Source organism: Pteropus alecto, unplaced genomic scaffold (assembly GCF_000325575.1).
Source record: "Pteropus alecto unplaced genomic scaffold, ASM32557v1 scaffold75, whole genome shotgun sequence".
NCBI lineage: Eukaryota > Metazoa > Chordata > Mammalia > Chiroptera > Pteropodidae > Pteropus > Pteropus alecto.
In genome coordinates, this window is record NW_006440638.1 from 30,676,379 (window position 1) to 30,702,623 (window position 26,245).

Genomic DNA, 26,245 nt, shown 5'->3' on the forward strand with positions numbered 1-26,245 from the left:
GCAAGAAAAAAAAAAAATTTAAAAAGAACTGCAAGAGTTTCAGCTTGTAGGTCTAATAAGTGAGAGTGCCAGTTCAAGGAAACTCAAAATACACTAACCTTCTGACTACAAGATGGCTAAGAGATAACGGCATTTTGATAAGGTCCGTGCCATAGAAATGAGCACTGGCTTTAGAGACAATGCCATCTACCAACTGTGTGACCTGTGACAGGTATCTCAAACTTTCTGCACTTCAGTATCCTCTGGTGGAAAATAGTTAAGTACAATTTTAGTGGTGATGAAGATTAAATGAGAACTTTTATGCTGAGTGCCCTGTAGCTGGCACTCTGTAAATCTTTTCAGTTACTCCTTTGTATGAGCAGAGATTGGATGCCATTCTCATTTCCTTTCATAAATGCACTCACTTTGTAATTTACAACCACAAAATTTTTCCATCTTTAGAAGTTGACAAAAAGGGAGAGGACAACAACAAAAAGAGGAGCAGTTCTTTTAAAAGGCCATGGCCTCGAGAGGTGAACAAATATTAATGTGTAGGTTATTAGATTCTTTGTCCATTTCTTTCCTTTTCCCTTTCTTTTCAAGTAGGCTGTTCATATAAGCTTTTCATTATTTACCAAAAAGAAGCTGAGGTTTAATGTTCCCAGGAGTGCGCACTAGGGGAGGGAATGAATCTTCTTATTTCCTGAAGTATCCGTGCAGGTATCTGTTCATGATGTCAGGCCCACAAATTGAGATGAGCTGACATAAACGTTGGTAATGACTTCTTGGCTATGTTCTCTGATTTCTGAATTCCTCTGTGCTCTGAGATGCAGGGACAGAAAAGATCTAGGATGACAGTTCTGGGACAGCACAAGCCTGCTGCCTGTCAGTACAGTTGTTGTCCCTGCCCCACGCTGCTGCTCAGAAGCCTTTTCCCAGTCTCAGCCATTTTGCTTTTTCTTGCTGTAGCTATAAATGGGTTGGAGGCCAGTGGAACATGAGCAGGGAGGACCAGCTGCCTTGGCTTAATCTTTTCAAGTGCTGCAACATTTCTCTCTTCCTCTAGCATCATTTTATGGATTTTTTTCCCCTGGCATCACTTTCAGTATTCCTGAAAAATGGCTAGCAAAAAGCCACTTCCCGAATTATCAGATGGAGAGATCATTTGGCTCAGAGAAATTACATGAAAATCCAGCATTTCCAGCTCTCAGTTCACTTACCTACCATATTAAACACCTCAGATGATGTGGCAGAATTAATTCACACTTACAGAATTTCAGAGTTCTGTTCTGCTCTATAGATTCTATTTTAAATTTTTAGCAGTTTTGAGAACTAATGGTTAAGCTCCTTTGTGAAACAATTGGTCTTTACTTGGGGGACTTGTCCATTAAAAAGAATTTTGACACCTAGAAAAACTTTTTTTTTTTTTTTAGAATGTATTTCTTATGGTCACATTTTCAGACTGTATCATCAGGAAAATTGTGTGGGCTAGAGCAACTTCTTGATGTCCTTCATCCCAGACACAGGGTGGGAGATAAGAGTTTTTACTTAAGAAGTCATTTATGACAAACATAACTCACATTCCCATTTTGATTAATTTTAAGCTTAAAAATTTTAAAAACATTTTGGAGGGTAGGGACATATAGCTGCTAAGACTCCAAAACAATCATGTTTTGAAAATGCAAATGATTCTGTTTTGCATTTGCTTGAAGAAGTAGGATAGTTGCTCCCCATCTATTCCTTTGAATACAGATATTGTTTATGGCATTATTTTGGGTAGAACAGGGGTCCCCAACCCATACAGGTCTGTGACCTGGTAGGAACCAGGACGCACAGCAGGAAGTAAGCAACAGGTCATCAAGAGAAGCTTCATCTGTATTTGCAGCCATTCCCCAGCGCTAGCATCACCACCTCAGCTCCACCTCAGATCATCAGGCATTATATTCTCATAGGAGCACCGGTCCCTGGTGCCAAAAAGGTTGGGGATCGTGGAATGCAAAGTCCAGGTAGTTTGGGGAAAATCATTGGGGAAAAAATATTGGGTATCATTGCATTCTAGGGGCCAAGAAACAGAATGATGTATTTTTGGCAGGCTCCCAGGCCCAGCAAAACCCACACCTCAAGGCTGTCTCTTTAGCTTCCTGTGGTTTTCCTACTGAAGAGTAATACCCTCTCTCTTAGAGGGTCCAGGATAGCAAATTTGTATATCAGCTTGATAAGCATGATATTCCTGCTTTGAGGTGTTGACTGAAAAATAAGACTAGGTGTTTCATTGCCAAAAACGATTTATTCAGGAAAAAGAAAGTGTTGCAACCCAGTGCATGCAGACATGGTGAGCCATGTGCACACTCTGGCTTGTGTGCCAATACGGAGGAGATTTATAGAAGGGAAAAGGAAGTTAATGGGAGGGGAAGTTAAAACCATAGAGCTTTATTATAAACGTAGAGTTCTTCCTGTAGGATCCTCATGATTACATAGAGTATGAGAACTACCATAAACCCTAGCTCCTCCCATAGACCCTCCAGACTGTTTGCTTAAAGCTCCAGTTCATCTATATCTGAGGTTATGTCCCAGCAGACTTCGTTTGAGAGATTTCATGCACCACAATTGTTGCAAACTAAACTGAGCTAGTTTTACTGCTCCCAATAGTGCAGATCTTTTTGTTATAAATTGGTAGCTTCCAATATTTTCAAGCTATTATGCTACTGTGGGGTCTGTAACAATAGTCTCAGACCAAATTTTGCCACACATAACATTTATTAGCAAGGAGCCATAAAAGTTAGTCATTCAGCCTGTTCTTACAGATTGAAAAGCCCCATCCCTCATCCTTTCCCTAGTATCTCACATTAAAGGTTCAGTAGAGACAGATGCAGACATATTCTCATTACAGGACATATATAACCTTTTAATTGTGTCAGGTGATGGAATCCTCTGTTAAGTGTTCAGACCCAGGACCAGTGTCTTAGGCCCAGAGTGCCTCCACAAAGAGTATTAGGCTGCCTGGTTTGCCAGATTCTTATAACTCACATGTATCTATAAGGTTGGAGGTTCCTGTACAATATTTCCAGCTAATCCATACATCTTGAACACTTTTCTTTAGAAAATTACTTCTTTATACTCATTAGGGAACCTTCTAGTGTAGATTTAGATAGCTGCAGTTGATATACTCTGACTCTGGAGGTTAGACTTCTAATTAGTCTTTCAAATGTGAGCCAACCACATCTGGAGTATATGTTCCTGGGTAGGGTACCTCAGATATGAACTAGGTACTCCTAGGAGGTGGAGGGAGAGTGTGTAGTACACATTGTGTGCACACTGTGTATGGTGAAGTGTTATAAAATATAAATAATATAACAATAGGTATCACTTTGTTTGACTCTGGAATATTATGTCTTCTGTAATGTTGCCATCTGTTGAACAGTGACCTAAAATGTCAGTTGACCACCGGCCTGCCATGATAAATTAGCCCAAGCCATGGATGAATGGTTCACTCATGGGACAGAGAAATGAGGGAAGAGAATTATAATTCTTGTTAGCTTTATAGCCTTTTTCAAGCTTTATTGTGTTCTTTCATCTGATCTTCTGATAAAGGTGGAAGTTTTCTCTCTCCTACCAAATTTTTCAGACTAATCTTTGTCCAGAGTCATAGAGTCAGAGAATACATTACAGGAACTGTAACTTGAACCCTTGTCTTTTATATTTCCTCTTCACTCTAAGTTGCTACCAGGAAGAGTGATCATGATTCTTCCAAGTTTACTATAGCACTTTTTATATAACTGGGGGCAGACATTGGCAAGGTAAGGCCATGTACGAAAGATATAATGCATAAGAGAATGCTGGGAGATTAGTACTTTAACTAGTAGTAAGCCACATGATTCCAACCAGCTCACTTACTGAAGTCACTTAAAGAAACTAGATAAATTATTTTTTCAATCTTCTTAAACATCAAAGAATAAATTGTGAGGAAGTTGAGATTTGGGAAATGAAAACAGAGGAATGAGCCTAGAGCTGGGGCCACTTTTGTGGGCAAAAGATCAGGAAGGAAGTTGAGAACTTGAGATCACCTTTGCTTGTCCTTTCAATGTTAAACATTGTAGTCTGCATCTTGTCAAGCCTGGGAAACCTGGTAAACCATTTCCCACTTTGAGTTGAGATCCGCTGAAGAGATACACCTAGGAGTACAGGTAACTGAAGGTAACTGAAAGTAAACCAACTCTCACATTGGCTGCAGCTCAGTTTCACATTATCTGAGTGGCCCAGAAACCTTAAGGCTACTTGGATTAAGCTAATGCTCATAAGTGCCAGGTAAAAGCAATGAAATCTTCTTAGAGGAAGATGTCATGATTATAGTCCTCAGATCACTCTACAAATAATTTTTCCATGATAGTATCAGAAAAATAAAAAGCAAAGAAAGCAATAAATATGTGGGTAACTCTAAGTGAACATTGACTATGAGACAATACAATGTTGGACTTTTTAAAATATAGAGATTTAAAATATGGGACAAAATAGCATGATAGTTGGGGGCGGGGGTGGGAGGGAGGCAATGGAATTAGTCTGTCCAAGGTTCTTACATTTTCTTGGAGGAGGGTAAAGGTGTCGATTAACATTTGACCTTGATAAGTCAAGGATGTATGTTTTAATTAAACATGAAACAAATTTAAAAATTTCATAACTTCTAATTAATAAAAGGAAAAGTCTAATGAGAAAATAATTTAAAGGAAGAGAAAAGGAACATGGAATGAGTAAAACAGATATAAAACACAAGGAGTAGTGGTAGACTTAAACCCGTATGCATTAGTAATTACATAAGTCAACTCAAGGTTATAGTTGAAAGGCAAAGATTGTCAGACTATACTTTTAAAATGTGCATTATGCAATCAATATATCTTAAATATATGGACACAGAATGATTGAAAGTAAAGATGTAGAGCTTCTGAGTTAGCAAATACATGGAAACTGAAGGAGAATGGTGCCCCTGAATACCATGCCCTTTTCTCATACCTTGCCTTATGCATCTCTTCCATCTGACTATTCCTGAGTTACACCCTTTTGTAATAAACTGTTGATCTAGATTAGCAAATTGGGATCTGGTAATGATTTGGAGGTGTTCTTCCAAAGACTTGGAACTGCTCCAGGCAGAGCACGATATACTAAAAATTGAGCAAAAAACAAATCCAGCAGGTATCCACTGTATCACAGTGTCTATGAAATATGAATTAGTGGGAAAGTTTTATCATCCAGCTTTTAAGCACCACCTCGCTGTGGCCCGGGTTCGAGAAGGGATGGTATTCAAAACTAGTCAGTTCCATAGTGCTCCCTTTGGACTGTCAAGATTATGCTGTAGTTTTAAGAAAGTATGCTGACAAAATCCACACTTCAATAAAACATCCATAAGAGATGAAAACATAATGTATCATTTTATTCATTTTTTTTCTACAGTGAAGAACTTTACATAAATTGCTTCTAAGTTCAGGGATAGACTGACTATAAGACCTGGACAAAATCAATATTATTGAGAATTACGAATGATCAACTAACAGTTCTGCAATGAGCATTTATTGATCATTTAGGATTATCAAATAGGCCTTTCTATAGGCATGTCATCTTTGCTCCAAGCAGCCACAACAAGTATGCAGGGAGTCATTCACAGAAATCTATGATGCTCTGTTTGATATCAAAAACAAAGTGTATCCTTCTAAGACCTGAGGAGAAGTGAAGAGACAGATTTTTATCAGAGTCTTCACACTGCTGGCTGCAACAGGGATTCTGAGAGAAATAGCCTAAGAGGATTCTTTAGAGAGCCCATATTGAGTTGGTATGGTGTATCGCTCAAAGAATCATAATGAGTGTACTGATAAAATTAAAATAAAAAAGATGTCAAAATGTATACAGTGTAAACACTAACCACAGGCAGCTGGTGTAGCTATGTTAATATCAGACAAAATAGACTTTAAGGCAAAAAGCATTACTATGTATTACTATTGCTTTTTAATGATAGGTTTTAATTCACCAGGAAGATAAAATTCTAAATTTGTATATACCTAATAATATGGTTGCAAATATATAAACCGATTTTACAGAACTACAAGAAGTAGATGATCCATAATCACAGTGGAAAATTTTAACAAGTCTTTCTCAGTAATTGATGAAAGAAGCTGTAATAGGCAAAAGTTTTTTCCTTCCTACATGTAGTCAAAAATCCAGTTCCTCCCTCCTATTAGTACCTCTCCTATTAGTCTCCTTTACTACTCACACAAAATATTTCACTGCTGCTCACCAAATTTGTGGAGATGTTTCTCCACACCAGGCAGTTCTCTGTGACTGCAGCTGGGTGTCCTACAGTTTAACTCAATTTTGGCACTATTTAGATATAGCATCAGATCTCATAGGTTAAGGGTTCAGTTCTATAAGACTGCCCTACCATACACTTCTGATGCCAGTTGCAAGCTCAGGTTATCACCTGTGCTTCTGATCACCTGGCTAAAAATCAGAGGTTCCCATGACCCCCTCCTTCCTTGGGTTGTTGATTAATTTGCTACAGTGGTTCACAGAACATTGTATACTCACTAGATTACCTTTTTATTATAAAAGGTTATAAACTCAGGAACTTCCAAATAGAAGAGATACATAGAGCATAGTATGGGGGAAGGGCATAGCGCTTCCATGCCCTCTCCGGGTGTGCTGTTCTACCGGAATTTCCACGTTTACCACCAAGAAGCTCTTCAAACCTTGTGCTTTGGGGATTTTTATGGAGGCTTCATCATGTAGGAATGATCAGTCATTAACACCGTTTTCAGCCCTTCTCTCTTAAACGAATAGCTTCTTATTATGGCTTGGTCTTCCTGGTGACCAGGCTTATCCAGGAGGCTGTCCAGAGTTGCCACATTAGAACAAAAGACACTCAAGAAATTGCAAGGCCTTCAGAAGCCCTGTGGTAGGAACTTAAGTCAAAGACCAAATGTTGGATTAAGAAATGTGCCTAGTGTTTTTATTTAGGAAATTACAAGGGTTTTTTAGAATCTCTGTGACAGGGACTGGGGGAAGAGATCATTATCTAAATATATATTTCATATATATATATATGTATGTATGTATGTGTATATATATCTCCTATTATCTCTCAGAAACATACAAAAAAATTTGATCAGCATAATTAATAAACATATTCTAGTGAACACATTGCACCAACTGTGAACTACACATTCTTTTCTCCCATTATTTATTTATTTATTTTTTATTTAATGGTGATATTGGTTAATGAATTCCAATAAGTTTCAACTGTACACTTACACATTCTTTTCAAGCACATAACATTTTACAAGAATTTACCATAGACCAGATCATTAAGTAAATCTCAACAAATATCAAAGGTTAAAACTACAGAGTATATATTCCGATTCCAATGTAATTATGCTAGAAATCAATAATAAACAGATAACTAGGAAACCATTTCCATATGTTTGGAAGTTCAAGTATATATCCCTAAATAATTCATGAATTAAAGAAGACATAATGGAAATTAAGAAATATTTTAAATGAGTGATAAATATTTGACATAAAAATTTGCAGACATACCTTGGAGATATTATAGGTTAGGTTCCAGACCACCACAATAAAGTGAGTTACAATTTCTTTCGTTTCTCAGTGCATATAAAAGTTATCTTTATACTATACTATAGTTTATTAATTTTGCAGTAGCATTCTGTCTAAAAAAATGTACATACCTTAATTTTAAAATATTGCTAAAAAATGCCAGCCATCATCTGAGCCTGTTGGAAAAATGGTGCCAATAGACTTGCTTGATATGGGGTTGCCACTACCTTCATTTTGTAAGAAAACACAGTATCTATGAATTGCAGTAAAGCAAAGCACAATAAAATGAGGCATGACTGTATGGGATATAGATAAGACAGTACTGAATAAAAAAATGGATAGCTTTAAAAGAAAAGCCCAAAATTAATGAGCAAATACGTATCTCAAGAAATTAGAAAAAAGCAGCACAATAAACACAAAAAATTAGAAGGTAGGAACTACTAAAGAGCAGAAAAAATATCAAAGCCAAGAATTGGTTCTTGGAAGGCCCTATGCTCTGATATCAAAAGCGAAGTGTATCCTTTATATACATACCTTCAGTTTGTTATAACCTCTGGTGAGGCTGTCAGGAGGAAAAAGAAGATAAAATTAACATGTTTCTTAAAACATAGTGTCGAATTTTTACAAGTCGAATGAACGTCTAAGTTTGGCATTCAGAAAGGTGCAGAACTAAGTGATATTGTTAGGGAAGCAGAGTTCGGAGGAAAAATTATAAAGAAGAATAAGGAAGTATTTATCACACAAGTGAGTGTTTACCTCAGAGAAGCAAGTAGGGTCATGACTGGGAAGTGGCTTTGTAGGGACTTCTGATGTATTGATGTTCTTGAAGAGGTAGGAGTTATAGAAGAGAAGTTCACTCTATAATGTTTTAAGCCATATATTACATTTTACTTTTCTGTGTTATTTTACAATGAAAAAAGGTTAAAATGTCAAATAGACATGATGTGTGCAGGTTTTCGTGGGCATGCCCATCATTACACTATCCTTTTTGCCAGACAGGAAGAGTCTTAGCCTGACACACTGCTTTTCAGAGCATTCTCGTCCTAGCCTGAAGATTTCTAACACAAGAATTTCCTGAGTGGAGATGGCCTATTGGTAGACCACACAATTCAACAACCTTAGGCCAAGAGACTAAATCCAAAAAAACTTAACCTATACCACACCTAATTTAAGCCAGTGTATATGTACTTTCTGAAATTGAGACTCTACTGTCTGTTCCTTCTTATGCCAGGCAACCAAATTAACAAGGTGCTAGGCCAGTATATAAATAAGTGGAGAGGACTAGGTTGAAGACAACAGGAAATGAAGGGGGACTGTAGCCAGCTAGAGCTCGTTCTCTCTGCAGGGCAGCTGCAGCCCAGCCCTGGCTGATTGTTGAATTGCTGCAATTTGGGAATAATGTTGCCACATCTTCTGAATTTTTTTTAAAAAGCAGGTGGAAATTGAATTTTAGTGTGAAAGTACCTGATTTTTAAAGTGTTGGTTCAAGTATATTTTTCCCCCAAAATACTCCATGAATCAAACCAAACCTGTTTCCGGGCTATTTCCAGCCGAAGGCTGTTGGTTTATGGCAGTGACCTTAAAGTTTATGCAGATGGAGATAGAAAACAATGTATAAAATAATATAATCAAATGCCTAATTTTTCTCAATGGAGCTTGCCTGCCAAATATGTGCTTGTATAATTCTCAGTTCCAAAATTAAAAGAAACGCACTGAACCAAAATTCACACATTACAAAAGTCACTTGTGGTAATAATTTTCTTAATAAGACTTGGCTCTCTTTTAGGGGAACTGAAAACTTTTTACCATAAAGAATTTATTAAAGGGATTGACTAAAACTGTTAAATAGTAATATCACCCAAAGTAATTTCTTTTAGGAAAGACAGCTAAAAACGAGTTTTTAAAGTTAATTTAAAGGGAACACACATGCTTTTTCATGGATTGAGCCTCAAGAGAATGTGCTCCTGTTTAGATTAACAGGCATTTTGAAAATTCCCTACTAGGACGGACAGCATCAGTGTCATCTGGGAACTTGCTAGGAATGCAGATTTTTAGACTCCACCCTGACCTAATTAATCAGAAACCCTGGGGGTGGGGCCCAGCTCTCTGAGTTTTATCAAGCCCACCAGGAGGTTCTGATGCATGCTCCAGTTTGAGAACTACTGCTCTGTAGTTTTGTGCTTTTGTGACTTATTTTGAAGAATGACTTTAGAAAGTTGTTACATTAAGGTTTCAAGTGTATTTTTTTTTTAAGTCTTGGAATCCTCCAAGAACTTTCAAAGTGTATCTTATATCGTTATAGTCAGTAAAAAAAAATGTGTGTGTATATATATATACACACACTTAATGGTCTTGTACTGGCGTTACCATTAAAAAAATTTTTGAAGCCTGTGAAAGAAAAGTTACCTAAAAATTTTATTTTAAAGTGAGATTTGGATGCACAGAAGATGCAATTATATCCTCTTTTTGCCTTCCTCATCTAAGATGTTGAAGTAGAAGGATATGTTTTTCAAGGATATTTTGTTGCCGTTAAAAGCATTGGGGGGAAGATAATCAGAAAGGTGATCAAGAGATATTTTTTGAAATAGTAGGCATTTAGGCTTGGTTGTGTTTAGATAAGAATATGAAGAATAAGGGATAGTTCTTGTCTGATTCCTTCTGTTTAGATAATGAGATGAAAGGAAGTCATGTAAGAAATACAGTGTATCTAATATAAACTTTCAACATGTATTTTTTAGGATTTTTTTCCCCTGCCAGTTACTTGCATTTAAGTGGGGGTGGTGGTAATCTTCCTTTTACATGTTATTGTTAATTAATACTTAAGTGTATAAGGTAGTCTGGTTTCTTTTCCTCAACTTGATTTTGGAAATTAATGAGAATGCTAACGAAATGGCAAAAAAAAAAAAAAAAAAAAAATAAAAAAAAGGAAAAAAAAAAAAAAAAAAAAAAAAAAAAAACCCAACAAAACAGTGTTTAAAAACTGAGACCAAAGAATGAATATTGCAAGTGGAGAAATAATTCTGTATGCATGGTGAATTGTAGAGGATATTTGGTTATCTCCTTGACAATAAGTGGCACCTCTGTACACCCCTGTTCATAGCAGCATTATTTACAATAGCTAAAACAAGATAGCAACCCAAGTGTCCACTGAGATGACTGAATAAACAAAATGTGGTCTATACATACAATAGAATAATATTTGGCCTTTAAAAAGAAGGAAATTCTGACACATGTTACAACATGGATGGAGCTTGAGGACATTATGCTAAGTGAAATAAACCAGTCACAAAAAGACAAATACTGTATGACTCCACTTAAATAAGGTACTTAGAATAGTCAGACTCATAGGGACAGAAAGTAGAATAGTGATTTCCATGGGCTGGTGGAGAAGGAATGGGGAGTTAGTGTTTAATGAGTATAGAGTTTCAGTTTTGCAAGGTGAAAATAGTTTTGGAGATGGATGGTGGTGATGACTGCATAACAATGTCAATGTGCTTAATGCTACTGAACTATATACACTTGAAGAGAGTTAAGAAAGTAAATGTGTGTTTATTTAACCACAATAAAAAAATTGGGGGAGTGGGGATAATTCCCCTTATACAGAAATACAATGAATTTCTTGAAGAAGCCTGTAACCAAGGGCAGGCTCTCTGCAAATATTTGAATGAATGTATTGAGTGGTTTGGGCTGTAATTATTTCTGGAGCAACTTTTTGTTTATAGTTTTCCAGTTTGCCTCCCTGTTGACTTCTATTGATATTTAAAATAAGCCCTTCTCAAATTTATGACCTATAATAGCATAAGTCTAAAAAGATTAGATTTATTGGTCAGAGCATCCATTTATAAATATTTCGATCATTTTAATATCCTGCTCATTAACTAGCTCATTTTTTTAACCAGCTCAATTTTATAAAGTCAAATTATTTGAGAAAACTTTATTTTGCTTTTATGATAGAAATAAAAAGCTATTTTTTTAGGTTGAGATAAAGTTACTCATGGCAGCTTTTTTTGTTCTTTTTTTTTTGTGGTTCTATTTTTTTAGGTTGAGATAAAGTTACTCATGGCAGCTTTTTTTGTTCTTTTTTTTTTTTTGGTGTGACAGATTAGCTTTTCTATAAGAGATCTGTACTAGTTCTTTGATCCTCTACCACTCCCCAAAACTTGAAGTTAATGAAACCTCAAGAGAATTTCCTTTTTTTCTCTCCCTTCTGTTTAAAAAAAAGATATATTTTTATCTTTCCAAAGATCTTCAGAAATATTGTTGAATTTTTTAAAGATAATAAACGAATTTGGTACTTATTTAGCTCCAAACAACTCTAATTGGAAATGACACATTGTTGAAGAAGCATTCCCTACTAGTCCACAGATTGATGGGAGTGGGGTTCAGTGTGTCCTTCTGTCCCTCCCTCCCTCCATCCAGATAGTGTTTTTAATTAGGCTGTTTTACAGACATCCTACATTGGATCATTTTATTAACAGCTTATCGTATGTCTTAAAAAAAAAAAAAAAGAATTAAGATATAATTCGCATCACAGAATTCACCATTTTAAAGTGCATGATTCATTGCTTTTTTAGTATAATCACAAGTTTGTGCAACCATCACACTAATTCCAGAATATTTTTAGCACCCCCACAACAAGCCTTGTACCCATTAGTAGTCACGCCCCATTCTCAGTCTTCCTGCAGCCCCTGGCAACCACTTACCTACTTTCTATCTCTATGGATTTTCCTTTTCTGGACATTTCAAATAAATGGAATCATACATGGCATTTTCTGAATGGATTCTTTCACTTTGCATCATGCTTTCAGGTTCATACTGTAGCATATGTCAGTACTTCATTTCTAAAAAATATGGCTGAATAATATTCCACTATACCACATTTTTATCCATTCATCAATTGGATATTTGGGTTGTTTCCGTCTTTCGGCTATTAAGAATATATTGTTGCCATACATTTGTGTACAAGTTTTGTGTAAACAAATGTTCTCACTTCTCCTGGGTATATATACGTAGGAGTACAATTATTGGGTCATCTAGTAACTCTGTGTTTAACATTTTGTGAAACTGCCAAACTACTTTTCATAACAGCTGCACCTCTTTAAATTTCTATCAGCAGGTAGGAGGGTTTCGATTCTCCATCTTCTCTGTAACATTTTTATTGTCTCTTTTTTTTTGTTATAGCAATCCTAGTGAGTGAAGTGGTAGCTCATTATGATTTTAATTTCCATTTTCCTAAAGACCAATGATATTGAGCGTCTTTTTTTGTTTTTTGGTCATTCGTATATTTATTTTTGGAGAAATGTCTACTCAGTTCCTTTGCCCATTTTTAAATTGGGTTGTCTTTTTATTGATTAATGATAAGAGTTTTTTATATATACTGGATACAAACCTTTTTAAAAATATTTAATTAGGCTGTTTTACAGACATCCTACATTGGATCATTTTATTAACAGCTTATCGTATGTCTTAAAAAAAAAAGAATTAAGATATAATTCACATCACAGAATTCACCATTTTAAAGTGCATGATTCATTGCTTTTTTAGTATAATCACAAGTTTGCAAATATTTTCTCCTATTTTGTGTCTTGCCTTTTCACTTTCTTGATTTTTCCTTTGAAATACAATAGTTTTTTATTTTGATGAAGTCCCATCTTATATTTTTCTTTGATTGCCTATGGTTTTATTGTCACATCTAAGAAATCATTGTCCAATTCAAAGTCATAAAGATATACTATGATTTCTTTTAAGAATGTAATTGTTTTAGCTCTTGTATTTAGATATGTATATCATTTTCAGTTAATTTTCGTATATAGTATATGATAAGGGTCCAACTTCATTCGTTTACATGTAGATATTCAATTGTTCCAGCACTGTTTGTTGAAAGACTGTTCTTTCCTCTTATTATTGACTTATCTTGTCACTCTTGTCAAAATGTTAAGGGTTTATTTTTGGATTCTGTATTCCATTGATCTGTCCTTATGCCAGGAGCATCTGGTATTGATTACTGTATCTTTTTAATAAGGTTCGAAATCAGAAGTGTGAGAGCTCCAACTCTGTTCTTTTTTAAGATTATTTTGGTCATTCTAGGTCCCTTACATTTCTATTTGAAGTTTAGAACCAGCTTGTCTATATCTGTCCTCCTTCACTAAAAGCCAGATGGTTTTGCGCTGATTATTAGATCAATTTGACAAATATTGCTCTTACCAATATTGAGTCTTACAGTCCATGAACTTTCCTTTGTAGTATTTTATTTTGTTCTTCAGGGGTTTTTTTAGTGAAGTTTTGTGGTTTTCAGTGTATAGGTATTGCACTTATTTTGTTAAATTTATTCATAGATTTTTTTATGCTATTGTAAATGTTTTCTTAATTTCTTCTTTTAATTGTTCATTGCTAGTATATAAGAATACAATTGATATTAGTATATGGCTCTTGTGTTCTGCAGCCTTGCTATACTTAATGGTTCTAATAGTTTTTTTGTGGCTTCCTTATGCTTTTCTAAATACAAGATCATGTCATCTGCTGTATAGTTTTACTTCTTCCTTTCCAATCCACATTCATCTAGACACTTGCCTTTTATTTCTTTTTCTTGTTTATTTCCCTGACTGGAATCTCTAATACAATGCTGAATAGACGTGGCAAAAACACACATCCTTGTCTTTTTCCTGCTATTGATGTCCTTTAGCAAGTTGAAGAAATTGTCTTTATTCCTAGCTCGTTGAGTGTTTGTTGTTATGAAAGGTTAGATTTTGTTAAATGCTTTTTTGTGTCTATTGAGATGATCATGTGGTTTTTGTACCTTATTCTATTGACATGGTGTATATTGATTTATTTTCATATGTTGAACCAACCTTACTATCTAGGAATAAATCCCACTTTGTCATGGTGTAGAATCCTTATGTGTTGCTGGATTCAGTTCGTTAGTATTTTATTGAAGATTTTTGCATATATATTGATAAGGGGCATTGGTCTGTAGTTTCCTTTATTTGTGGTGTCTTTTCTGGTCCTAGTATCAGGATAATACTGACCTCATAGAATGAGTTGAGAGGTTTCCTTCTTTTCTGTTTTTTGGGAGAGTTTGTGAAAAATTGGTTGATTCTTCTTAAATATGTGGTAGAATTTACTAGCAAAGCCATCTGGCTCTGAGTGGGAAGTTTTTTGATTACTAATTCACTTTCTTTACTCTTCATAAGTCTATTCAGATTTTCTATTTCTTTTTGAGTAGTGTCAGTACTTTGTGTCTTGCTAGAACTTAGTCTATTTTTAGGTTATCTAACTTATTAGCATACAATTGTTCATAGTATCATAATCATTTTTATTTCTGTGAGATTGATAATAATGCCTCCTCTCTCATTCCTGATATTGATAATTTGAGTCTTTTATTTTTAATCAGTATAGATAAAGGGTTTGTCAATTTTGTCTATCTTTTCAGAAAAAACAGCATTTTATTTTGGCTTAATTTTTTATATTTCTTGTTTTATGTGTAGGGTGCTTTTTGTTTTGATTTTTTTTAGAAAAATTAGGTTATTGTTTTGAAATCATTATTATAGGCATTTATGGTTATAAATGTCCCTCTAAGCACTGTGTTCGTTGCATCTCATAAGTTTTGGTATGTTGTGTGTGTATTTTTTTTTATTTTTATTTATTGCAAAGTATTTTCTATTTTCCCTTGTGCTTTCTTTGATTCACTGCTTTTAGGAGTGCATTGTTTAATATCCACATATTTGTGAGTTTCCCAAATTTCTTTCTGTCATTGATATCTAATTTCATTCCATTGTGGTCAGAGAACATATAATATATGATTTCATTTTTTTATGGTCTAACACGTGGTGTATCCTGGAAAATGTTTCATGTGCACTTGAGAAGAGTGTGTGTTCTGCTGTTCCTGGATGTAGGTGTTTTAGAATATTAGATTTAGTTGTTGTATAGTGTTGTTCAGGTCTTCTACTTCCTTGCTGATTTCTGTCTAGTTGTTTTATTCATTATTGAAAGTCCAGTATTGAATTCTCCAACTATTATTATTTAATTATATTTTACCCTTCAATTCTGTCATTTATTGCTTATGTATTTTGGGGGTGTGTTAGTAGGTACGTATACATACTTATAATTATATTTATTTTTTGATTGATTGACCCTTTCATCATTATATAATGTCTTCCATCTCCAGTAATAATATTAAAGGCTATTTTGTCTGATATTAGTATAGTCTCTCCAACTAACTTATTTTTGGTTACAGTTTGCATGGACTCCTTTTTAAAAAATAGCTTTATTGAGGTATTATTGACATTAAAACTATATGTATTTAAGATAGATAACTTGATGTTTTAATATACATGTATGTTGTAAAATCACCACAATCAAGCTAATTAACATATTCCTCACCATATGTGTGTGTGTGTGTGTGTGTGTGTGTGTGTGTGTGTGTGTGTGTGTATACAGTTGAGACATTTAAGATCTATCTTATTAGGACATTTGAAGTATACAGTTCTGTATTGTTAACTGTCATCACCACACTGTGCAGTAGATCTCTAGAACTTATTCATCTTGCATAAGTGAAACTGTATGGAATATCTCTTTCTATTTTTTACTTTCAATCTATTGTGTCTTGGAATATAAAATGAATCTCTTGTGGACAGCATATAATTGGATCATGCTTTTTTAATGCATTTGACCATGTCTGCCTTTTAGTTGGAGTCTTTAATTCATTTACATTTAATGTAATTTCTGATAAGATAGGATTTACATCTGCTACATCGCTCTTTGTTTTCTATGTGTCTTCTGTCTTTTTTCTTTCTATATTGCTCTTTTACTGTATTATTTTGTGTTAAATAGATACTTCCTAATGTACCATTTGAATTCTCATATATTTCACGATATATTTTTGGGTTATTTTTTCAGTGGCTGCCCTGGGGATTATGATTAAAATCCTAATTTTTAGCAATGTAATTTGGTTTAACATTAACTTAATTTCAGTAGTATGCAAAAACCTTACTCTTTTTGCCTATTTCTCTCTCTTTCCTTTTGCTTACTACCACACAAATTACATCTTTGTAATTATATGACAATCAATAAATTTATAGTAATTATATGAATTTGTATTTTAAACCCCATAGGAGAAAAATAATTACATACAAAAATGTATTTTGTCTTTTATATTTATCAATATAGTTGCCTTTATATGTGCTCTTTATTTATTCATGTGGATTTGAATTACCGTCTAGTGTCCTTTAATTTTAGCCTAAAGTGTTTCTTACAAGGAAAGTTTACTACTGATGAATTCTCTGTTTTGTGTTTATCTGGGAATTTGTTCATTTCTCCTTCATTTTTGAAGGTTTGTTTTGCTGAACATGGAATTCTCGTTGACAGTCTTTTTCTTTGAACACTTTGAATATTTTATTTCACTACTTTTGGCTTCTATGGTTTCTGATGAGATACTGACTGTTAATAATCCCCTTTACATGATCCATCATTTCTGTCTTGCACTTACAAGATTATCCCTTTGTCTTTTGACAATTCGATTATGATATGTCTAGGTCTTGATTTCTTTGAGTTTATTCTACTGGAAGTTGATCTTCTTGAATGTGCAGATTAATATTTTTCACAAATTGGGAAGGTTTTCCATTTCCTCAGATATACTTTCTACCCTTTTTTCTGTCTCCTCTTTTCTGGAACTTCCATTATGTATATCCGGTATGCTTGATGGTGTCTTGTGAGTATCTGAGGCTCTGTTCATTGTTCTTAATTCTTTTTTCTTTCTGTTTCTCATACAGGATAATCTCAGTTGACCTATCTTAAAGTACACTGATTCTTTCTTCAACCTTCCCAAATTTGATACTGAGTCTTTCTAGTGAACTTTTCAGTTGTACTTTTCAACTCTAGAATTTCTCTTTGGTTCTTTTTTTATGATTTCTACCTCTTTATTGATATTCTCTATTTTGGCGAGGCAATATTCTCATGCTTTCTTTTAGTTACTTATACTTTTTATTAATTTTTTTAGTTCTTCGAACATATTCAAAGTCTTTGTCTAGTAAGTTCCTTAGGGGCAACATCTATCAACTGTTTTTGTTTCCGTTTTCTGCATGTGGAATATACTTTCCTGTTTCTTTGCCTATTTGGTAATTTTTTTTGTGAACCAGATATTTTAAATAACATAATGTGGCACCTCTGAAAACCATATCCTCTCCCCTTCCCATGGTTTACTGTCTCTCTCTGCTGTTGTTGCTGCTGCTGCTGTTATTTAGAGACTTATCTGAACTAATTCCATTAAGTTTGTATTACTTGTCCTGTGTGGCTATGAAGTTTCTGCTCAGTTAGCTTAGTGGTATCTAAAAATTGGACAGATTTCCGTAAGTGTTTGGAAGCAATAAGTCTCCTAGTCTTTGCTGAGGAGCTGTATGTGCATATTGGGACATGCTTTCAACACTCAGCCAGGCAGTTAAGAATTATGCCTTACCTTTCCTTTCCCGCTTGCACAGTTCCTCAAGGTGAGCTAGAGGTGAGAGCTTAGGGCCTTCTCAGATATTTCCTGAACATGTACACGACTTGAGGCATGCACCTAGCTCTGTGCCTGTGTATGGTCTTCTACATTCCTAAGAAAATGATATTCCCCAGATTTTCCTTTTAAGCTTTTTGCTTAGTTTATTGTTGCTCCAACTGTTACCCACCATCTTAGGAGATCATGATGTTAAACAGTTTCCTCTTTGCTGCTGCTGCTGTTATTTAGAGACTTATCTGAACTAATTCCATTAAGTTTGTATTACTTGTCCTGTGTGGCTATGAAGTTTCTGCTCAGTTAGCTTAGTGGTATCTAAAAATTGGACAGATTTCCGTAAGTGTTTGGAAGCAATAAGTCTCCTAGTCTTTGCTGAGGAGCTGTATGTGCATATTGGGACATGCTTTCAACACTCAGCCAGGCAGTTAAGAATTATGCCTTACCTTTCCTTTCCCGCTTGCACAGTTCCTCAAGGTGAGCTAGAGGTGAGAGCTTAGGGCCTTCTCAGATATTTCCTGAACATGTACACGACTTGAGGCATGCACCTAGCTCTGTGCCTGTGTATGGTCTTCTACATTCCTAAGAAAATGATATTCCCCAGATTTTCCTTTTAAGCTTTTTGCTTAGTTTATTGTTGCTCCAACTGTTACCCACCATCTTAGGAGATCATGATGTTAAACAGTTTCCTCTGATACTTTTCAACAACTGGCCCCAGGAAAAAAGCTTTCACACCAAGTTCTGAGTCAGGTAAAATAAAGACGACATGCAAGTGGAGTCTTCCTTCTAAATAGGTGGCAATTTTCTGAAAATGGGGTTGGAGTTCTTCAGAGCTTCAGTCTGTTTCTTTCAGGTGGCCGCCAGGCTTGCTTTAACTATAATTGTGTCTTGTTGGTTTTTAAAGCTGTAGTTGAGGTGGAAGGCACACATGTCTTGTCATGTATTTTCTGTATTTATCAAGCCCTATTTGTTGATAAAAATTATGTTTTAAAAGTAGTAAATTCAAAGAAAATGTAATAAATGCATATCATTTCTGTTGCTCTTTGTAAACCATTCTTTGACAGTTATTAAAGTCATGAAATCTTTTTTGTATCTCAGTAAGTAGGGAGATAAGCATGGAGTTGCATCCCCATTTTAGAGATGAGCAAGCAGGCTCAAAAAGATAGTGTTTTGCCCAGTGTTGCCAAATTATTGCTAGTTGACACCCCATTTCTCAGTTTCTTTTCCTCTACCTAGTTCACTTCAATAGAATTCTGATTTCAGTATGTGAAGATACCAAGATGTAATATTATTTGGTTCTTTTTAGTACAGTCGTGTGTTGCATCATAACAAATTCAATTAAAATACTGAAATGTTGGGACTTTTATTCGATTGCCAGTTATCTTGATTTTAAAGCTATTTGAAGTTTCTATTTGAAATCACCAATAACCTCTAAATTACCTTTGTGCTCATTTTGGACTTGGGTGCCTAGGACTAATGTGCACTATACAGTGACTTGGGAAAGAACAAGAGACTTATCCGTTCTTTATTTTTGACATGCCAGTAATTATCCCAATTAATGCTGTAGTTTTTAAGATACTATTACATATCGTGTACTCAGTACATATCTTAAACTCAGATTTGTCGCTTTTTAAAAAAAAATTTGGCCTTGTATATTCTGCCTGTATATAACAGATCAAGTTAACAGCAACAGATGTAATTAGGATGATTGTTTCATGTTTCCATATGAAGCTGTCTTCTCATCTGTTATCTGCTTTATATCACTGACATATATAGAAACAGAAACAAAATTATTGAACATCTGATCAATATGTGAAAATGCCATCGACTCCCGATTACCAGGGACAGTGAGTCAGAGCATTTCCTTCAATCCCTTCGGCAACTCAATATGCCATGAAAGCGAGGTCAGAGAATATGAAAGGAAGGAAAAAATAGGCAGTAGTATTAATCAAGGAAGACTTCTTGCAAGAGTTGATGCTTGAGCTGAGCTTTGGTGGAAGTAAAATATCTCATTTGATGCAGAAGACAGATCATTCGAGGTAGAGCAGCACCAAGAGGGAACAAGAAAGGAGCTGAAACTTTCCCAAGGTGATGGTCCTGTGGTGGAACTGGGAGCAGTGAAGATGGGACAGTAGTGTTGTAAGGGCTGCTGAAATTGGGGCTTTTTTCATCCTTGATGGTCTTTTATGATAGAAATCCCAGGGCACCAAGAGACAGAAACTGATCAAAGGTTTCATGGTCTTATTAGCAATAATTCTCACTCATCTGAAGCGGGGCTTCTCCACCCTGGAATGGCTCACTCACTAGTAATTCTGAAAAACAGGGTTTTGCCCTCAACTTGGAGCAAAGCCTGTGATGAATGGGTGACTGTCTCTAAGAGGGGAGTGTTTTGACCTTTCTTTTATGGATTTTCGTAGGATGAGAATTAAGGATCCTGGTGGCTTCCAGCCATGCTTTTAGTATCCTTTCTGGGACATTGGGAAAGATTTCTTTAAGGTTTTTTGAAATCAGGACACATATTTTTAAATTGTCAAGAGCAAGTTATTATAATTCCTAAACAAAAGAAACTTTAAGAGTTTTTCAGATACATTTTCCCTTTCCTCTTTGAAAATACACAAGTTATTATTATTATTTTTTTTAGATAGGGTGCAGAGTTCCTGGTATCCTGCTTAAGAATAATAGATAAGAGTTGCAAATTATGAATCCTTTCTTCTTCTCATGAAAGGAAAATCATTGCATGGTGTTGTCAGGAGCTCTTAGACCCTGTGAAAATCATTCTTCAGAAAGTCATCTGAAAGCAGAGGGTTATAGAGGGACTTAAATGCAGGTTTGATCTAGTAAAGAGCCTCCAAAGAGAGAGGCCCAAGATGGTGATGTAAAAAGATCTGGAACTTACCTCCTTCCACAGACTTACAGGTAGAGCATTTCCTCCTGAAGAACAACTGAGGGCTGATTGAACAGCTTCTGTACAACAAACAAAAGAGACTACAAAGAGAAGGGTGAGAGAAACAGATGCAGTAATAGCAGGTACCCTCCCCATATGATGTGACCTACAGTAGGGACATCACTGAGGGGCCCACTCCAGCTCACTTGCCTGCTCTGAGACACAGCAATAAAACAATAATTTAAAGAACATCTAGACTATACATGAAAAAAATCAATTTACTAACCCCAAGGAGTCTACCAAACAGGTAAGGAACTGTGGAAACTCTCTGGGATCTGTGGGAACTCTCCAGGATCAGAGGTGTCAGCAAGCACCATAACTTTCTCCTCCACCTAGATAGCGTGGTTAGGAGCTTGATCTAAGTGCTCCAGTTGGCCTGCAAGGCCACCACAATGTCCCTGGGCCACTTCAGCCAGCACTCACTCACTGCAGCCAATGTCAGCCAGCCTACCAAGGTGCTCCTGGAGCTACATGCCCAAAGCCATTTCAGCCCCTGCTGCAGCTTCAGCCAGCCAGCCTCCTAGACTGCCCCAGGCAGGAAATGTGCCCACTTCAGTTCCAGCCAGCCAGACTGCCAAAACCACCCAGCACATGCAGTCTACACAGAGTTTGTTTCTACACAAGGCCTCTCCTTCAAGATTAAGAGAGAGCACATTTTCATCTAATTCATAGAAACAAACACAAAATCAAACAAAATGAGAAGACAGGGAAATATGTTCCAAGTGAAGGAACACAAAAAATACCCTCTTGAAATAGAGATAAATAATTTGCCTGATAAAGAATTCAAAGTATTGGTCATAAAGATGCTCACCAAACTTGAGAAAATAGAGGAACTCAGTCAGAATTTCAACAGAGAGTTATAAAATGTAATAAAGAACCAGTCAGAACTGAAGAATATAATAACTGAAATGAAAAATACACTAGAGGGAATCAACAGCAGATCAGCTAATACAGAACAAGTAAGCAACCTGGAAGTCAGAATAGTATAAATCAACCAAAAAAACAGCAAAAAGAAAAAAAGAACCTTAAAAAAATGAGGATCGTTTAAGGGACCTCTGCAGCAACATCAAGCACACTAACATTTGCATTATGGGGGTCCCAGAAGAAAATGAAAGGGGTAGAAAGCTTATTTGAAGAAATAATGGCTGAAAACTTTCCTAACCTAGGGGAGGAAACAGACATCCATGTCCAGGAAACACAGAGATTTCCAAACAAGATAAACCCAAAGAGATCCACACCAAGACATATTGTCATTAAAATGGCAAAAGTTTAAGAGAGAATCTTGAGGACAACAAAAGGAAAACAAGTCGAATACAAGTGAAACCTTTAAAGCTATCAGCTGATTTCTCAGCAGAAACTCTCCAAGCCAAAAGAGAGTGAGAGTGTATATTTAAAATGCTTAAAGGAAGGAACCCACAACCCAGAATATTCTACCCAGCAAGATTATTATTCAAAATTGAAAGAGGGATAGTTTTCTAGACAAGCAAAAACCGAAAGAGTTCATCACCACTAAACTGACTTTCCAAGAATTTTAAATAGTCTTTTTTAAGGAGGAAGAAAAGGCCTGATTTCAAAATATATTACAAAACTACAACAATCAAAACAATATGGTATTGGTACAAAAACAGACATGTAGTCAATGGAACAGAAGAGAGAGCCCAGAAATAAACCCTCGCTTATATGGTCAATTAATCTATACAACAAAGGAGGCAAGAGTATACAATGGGAAATGACAGTCTCTTCAATAAATAGTATTGGGAAAACTGGACAGATACATGCAAAAAATGGAAACTGGACTACTTTCTAATACATATACAAAAATAAACTCAAAACGAATTAAAGACTTAAATATAATACCTAAAACTATAAAACTCCAAAAGGAAAAAAAAGGCAGTAAACTCTTTGACATAGGTCTTAGCAGTATTTTTTGAATATATCTCCCTCGGCAAGGGCAACAAAATAAAGAATAAACAAATGGACTATATCAAACTGAAAGGGTTCTGCACAGCAAAGGAAACCATCAACAAAACAAAAAGACATCCTACCGAATGGGAGATGATATTTGCAAACTATATATCCAATAAGGGGTTATTATCCAGGACACATAAAGAACTCATACAATTCAACATTAAAAGAAACAATTTGATTAAAAAATGGGCAGATGATTTGAATTAACATTTCTTCAAAGAAGACATACCAATGGCCAAGAGACATATGAAAAGATGCTCAAAATCACTAATCATTGGAGAAATGCAAATCAAAACCACAATGAGATAACACCTCACCCCTGTCAGAATGGCTTTTATCAAAAAGTCAACAAATAACAAGTGTTGGTGAGGTTGTAGAGAAATAAGAACCCTCATGCACTGTTGGTGGGAGTGTAAAATGTTGCAGCCACTATGGAAAACAGTGTGGAGGTGTCTCAAAAAATTAAAAATAGAACTGCCATAGGACATAGCAATTTGTTTTCTGAGCATTTATCTGAAGAAAATGAAAATACTATTTTGGAAAAAAAATATATATGTGCATCTCTATGTTTATAACAGCATTATTTACAATAGCCAAGATATTGAGGCAACCTAGGTGTTCATCGATAGATGAATGGTTAAAGAAGATGTGAGATATATGTACATGTGTGAGTGTGTGTGTGTGTGTGTGTGTGTGTGTGTGTGTATAGGAATATTAGCAATAAAAAAAAATGAATTCTTGCCATTTGTGACAACATGGATGGACCTAGCGGATATTATACTAAGTGAAATAAATCAGAGAAAGACAAATACCATATTATTTAACTGATATGTGGATTCTAAACAAAACAGAAACAGACTCATAGATACAAAGAACAAAGTGTTGGTTGCCAGAAGGGAGGAATGTGGGGGGATGGGTAAAAAAGGTGAAGGGAAATAAGAGACACTAACTTCCAGTTATAAAATAGATAAGTCACAGAGATGTAATATACAGCACGGGGAATCTAGTCAATGATATAACAAATTTGCACGGTGACAAGTAGTAGATTTAATATGGCATCATATTGTAAGGCATATCAATGTCAAATCACTATGTTGTACACTTGAAACTAATATTGTACGTCACCTATAATTTTTTTTTTAAAAGAGTCACCAAAGAATATCAGCAAGAGAAATAAAATTCCTAAAATCATGTTTTAAAAAGAGATTCTACCATCTTTGTCCAGTGGTATGTGCTTATTTACCTTATGAATAAATATAACCTAGCCTTACAAAACAGTTTAGGAAAATTGAGTCCCTCAGGAAAGGATCCATATCTTTTTACTAAAATAGTCATTATGATTTCTCCATTTAGCAAAGTCTCCCAGTACCTTTGGGTGATTATAACTTACCAGAATGTAGTGTGTACTCTTCTCAGGACCATGTATTATATAATTCACTTAAGAGATTTGGTATATTTTATGTAGATTGACAGATTGTTGCAGTGCTCAAATTCATTTTTATAGTATCTTGGTAAGTTTGTTGTTGTTTTTGGATAATGTAAAACACATTTTTTCCCCTTTAAGATGGTAAAGCTGTGTGTAGCGGAGGGAAATCCTGATACCTTTTATAAACTGCTTTTACTCGTAACACAAATTAACTTCCCAGTGCATAAAGGGAATGCTGGAAAACCCTTGCATGATTAAATATGCCCCTAGAGGATTAAGTTTTTCCACATATTTTTCAAGCCAGAGCTATTAATAATGTTTCAGTATTAAACTTTCTGCATATCCTGATTATGGGGGATGGGGGAGACCTTTACTCATTCTGCCCTTGCTGTGAATTTTTCCACTGTCCAGATTCATAGCACCACAAAATTATATGGAAACATAGGTTTCAAACTGAAAGTTTAATGAAGTCTAACAAAGTATCATCTCTGGTATTATTCCAATTTTTTTTTTTCAGTTTTTGTCCCTTTTCAACCCCATTTCTTCTTTTACCTTACTGGAAAACTGGCACAAAGTAGCTATTTGGGGAACTTTGTGGTTCACTCGGAAATAAATGCTCGCTACACACACACAGTATTTACCATTTAGAAACAGGTCGCTTAATTTCCATGAATGTTTTTCCTGGGATAACATTCTGGTTTGTAAGAAATTTCATTATTACTGAGAGATTTAGTTAAGTGCCTTTATATCCAGGCAGTAGGTTGTCAAATTAACTTACTGTGGTTAATCAGCCAAAGACTACTTTGTATATGCCTTGAGACTATGGTCAACACCCTCATACCCTCATCCCCCATTCCTCCAGTCCTTCATGATCCTAGTCTGCTTGTTCCTTCTAGTCTGCAGGCCTTTTCTTACCAGGCTTGGGTCCGTTTTTGGTATTCCTCAGCCCCTCGATTTCTTTCACCTCTGTCTTTGTTACTCTTATCCTGCCAGTCCCCAAGCTTAGATGGGTCCTTAACCACCTTTCTTTCAAAACTTCTGTTTTCTGTCCTGAGCAGGAGCCTCAGAATGCTCAGCACTCTTCAGGCTGCTGATCAGCTTCCTTTCTCACATTCCCCACACAGCTGTCCCAGAACATCACCATCCTCAAGCTCAGTGCCTCACCCCACCCCTCTCTCTGGCAGCAGACAACCTTGCAGCTTGCTGTTCAGACCTTAGAGCTCCCAGACAGGTTTCCTACATTTATTGGCCATTCAGGTCTCTTATGATGTGAGGGAGGAGAATTGCCCTTCCTTCCTTGTGCTAACTTCTTCATCAGGACTTTAGAGTTCTTCTTTTTCCTCTTCTGAGACCTTTCTCCAGCACTGGAGGGGGCGGTGGGGGGAAGATTTTACTATTATTTAAATCAGTAATACATGCACATTGTTTTAAAAATTCAAGTAGTATAAAGGAATATACAGAGGCAACTACTTGATGCCAGTTGTGTGTATGTATGTTCTTCTAGAGATTATATATGCATAAACAAGCATATACGTATGTACATTTCCCTCTTCCTCTCCTCCTCCACTTTTATTTTAAAAACATTAATACTAGACACATGGTCTAGACGTTGCTTTTTACTATATCTCTATGTCTTAGAAATTAGTTTATATTGGTACTATACAACTGCTTCACTCTTTTGATGGATCCAGATTATGTCCTTGATTATAAACACATTATAATTTAGTTAATCAGTCCCCGGTTAAAGAGTAGTTGTTTCTGATCTTTTGTTACTGCAAACTATGTTGTGATAAGCATCCTTACACATCAGTCTTTCTTCCTGTGCAAGCAGAGCACAAGCAGGAAT

General features: G+C 35.6%; 1 protein-coding gene and 1 pseudogene across 4 annotated transcripts in view; both read left to right on the top strand.

The window, feature by feature from the left end:
• LOC107196066 overlaps positions 1 to 5,766 on the top strand; it is a 6,699-nt pseudogene extending 933 nt beyond the window's left edge.
• ATG7 (autophagy related 7) overlaps positions 1 to 26,245 on the top strand; it is a 220,501-nt gene that overhangs the window by 92,401 nt on the left and 101,855 nt on the right. The gene's annotated exons all lie outside the window — the stretch shown is intronic.